The sequence below is a fragment of the Montipora foliosa genome, chromosome 8 (genome assembly GCF_036669935.1).
Source record: "Montipora foliosa isolate CH-2021 chromosome 8, ASM3666993v2, whole genome shotgun sequence".
Classification (NCBI taxonomy): Eukaryota; Metazoa; Cnidaria; class Anthozoa; order Scleractinia; family Acroporidae; genus Montipora; species Montipora foliosa.
In genome coordinates this window covers 182,240-184,739 of record NC_090876.1, presented here as the reverse complement: position 1 = coordinate 184,739, position 2,500 = coordinate 182,240, and the positions used below count along the sequence as shown (strand labels likewise).

At 40.6% G+C, this 2,500-nt stretch overlaps 1 protein-coding gene across 1 annotated transcript in view; it reads right to left on the bottom strand.

Moving 5' to 3' along the window:
• Positions 1-2,500, bottom strand: part of LOC137967783 (uncharacterized) — a 6,688-nt gene that overhangs the window by 2,486 nt on the left and 1,702 nt on the right. Inside the window, exon 1 of the mRNA XM_068814350.1 lies at positions 1-2,500. This exon is cut by the window's left edge and continues 2,486 nt beyond it; it is cut by the window's right edge and continues 1,702 nt beyond it. The gene's annotated coding sequence lies outside the window, so the exon portion shown is untranslated.

Below are 2,500 nucleotides of genomic sequence, written 5' to 3'. Positions count from 1 at the left end.
ATGAAAAGCACCATATATTGTCAATACCTTTCTAGTCATTTTATCCAATGTGTTTAACTCTTCCTCTGTCCATGTTATATTATCTGAAAGTACAATATTGTTAATAGATAAAGATTAATATTAACCTCAGGTTGGCTTATTGCCCGTGTCTTGGCAAATCCAGTGCCTAAACACCAAAACATAAGCCAAGAAAAAATTGTCATGTTAAGTCGTCTGTCAGTGTTTTAAAATTATTGATAACTTGGCAGACCCATTACATGTCTACATTTGAATCAGGTTGTTGTCTACTTTCCCTACCCTTCCTGACGGCTACAATTAAAAAAAATTGTCAAAACAGTAATATTGAAAATGAAGATAACTTCCTTGTACACTGGTTTCCTGATCTATTTTCTTTTAGTAGAATTCTACTAGTATACTAATGCAAATGCTGTAATCTGATTGGCTCAGCCATTGAAAACTATCAGCGATTAGTGTGCAGTGGCTGGAGGTCGTCTTGGAAACAACGAGGCTTTTTTTCGTTTTTCCAAAGTTTTGGAGGAAAATTTGGATGCAAATGGGTAAGTCAGTAAATTTCTGAAAAGTCTAAACGAAGGACATTTACGGTTTCGTGACTTTCAAAAAAGTTGAAATTATTGAAAAAGCTGATGTGCTCGCGCGCACAACTTAGATTCAATCCGAGCGATCCTTTTTAAGGCGCAAAGTTTAATAATAAGTCAAGAAATAATTGGAAACCGTTAGTTGAAGTAAATTTTAGTAAGAATTCCACTGAAACAATTAGATTATTCGCTCTCGATTTCTATGAGGTGATAGTTGATTCGGCCTTCGGCCTCGTCAACTATCATCTCGTAGAAATCGAGAGCTCATAATCGAATTTTTAATTATTAACACCAAGGAAGTACGCATTAAGGACGGTGCTTACTAATTCAAAACGTATAGTAACGCGGTTTACTGAATATGCGGGAAAAGCAGATCTTAGCAAGTGTTATTGAAATCCAAAAGGAAAATTGGGGGTAACCACGCATTTTTCAAAGACGCATGCGTAAACTGGGTAATTCTGCCCCCTCCATTGACAAGGGTAAAGCCGCGATTCTTATTTCATAGATTTTTTATTAGTGTCGGTTCAGCCAGTCCTACCAGCAAAGTACAGCCCCGATTGAAGTTTTTAGCTTCCAAAATTTGCCCAAATTGCATTGGTAGGTGCTGGATTTCGTCCACAGAAAGGCCAGAGAGAGAGCTTCACTCGTGAACCGCCATGTTTACACTTAACAACAAAGCAATTTTGGCGTCCCAGTCTGCACGAACCCATCTCTCACCTCTGTCTCCAGAAGACCAGACACCCACGCTTCTTACATTTACGTTTATGCCTGTACAATCAACTGAAATGTCAATTCCTTGTAAGAAGAACAGTATGTTTTTTTGGTATGGTACGTATCGGAGAGCCAGAACAATTTCGCCTTCGCTGACGGAATGTTTGAGTAAGAGAGAAAAATGCAGTACCTCCAGACACCGGTACGGCATTGAGGGGGAGATATGTCGGCCCCTAAACCATATGTGACAGTGATCCCACTCCTACTCACAGCTTCAGACCGCCCTTGTCATAACGTTAGCTTTCGATCGCTTATAATATATTTTTTCTCATATGGTAAGCACTTGAGTCGAATACAAAATGTAGCAGGCGCCCTGCTAAAGGTAACAAACACATGCATAAACTTTCTTTCATCTCTGCCTTCTCAGCCCATATGAGATAGAAACTGAGGGAGGCAGGAGGCTGGTAATCTTACTATGTCGATCATTCACAATAGACTTAAAGAGGTGTTCTGTTAAGTTTTCCTGGTGGGCCCTGATGGACTCAAGCACCTGCTAAATGAAGGGCGACCGAGTAGTGCACCCTGGGAAAAATGCATGATAGGGCCCTCCTTTGCACTCTTTCGAGTTCGACTTGAAGATACTTTGGTAAACGGTAATGGAAAACAGGACCAGCGTAATCTAGTGAAGACCTAATACATGCGCAATAGTATCTTACAAGGTCTGAAGTAGGAGCATGCGCACGCTTAAGTTGAATAAGAAAGTACAGTTTCCTAGACGCTTTTTTAGCAAGTTCTTCTATATGGTCGTCCCATGCGTTAGCTTAGTATGGTTTTGATAGGAGTTCCGTCTAATAGTATGCAAACCCTTGGTACTCTACCCGACTATTTAAACAAATAAAACTCCGATGTTCACTCAAGAACTGGCACGAGAAATTGTAATTTAAATTTATTGTGCCCCCTCCATAAAAACAGTTGCGGAAAATTGTTTCTCGACGAGTGCAACGTGACCAGCCTGGACCAGGGTCTTCTCTCAACGACAGTGGAGGCAGAGAAGAGAGACCCTGGGAACGAGGTTGGTGTGCTCTGTCCTCGATCAACGCCTTCGATATAGCTTCACCCTACCAACATGGCGTTGATGACGTAACTTGAGACTCATCAGTTCAAACAAGTTACTTAATGTTGTTTTTATTAAA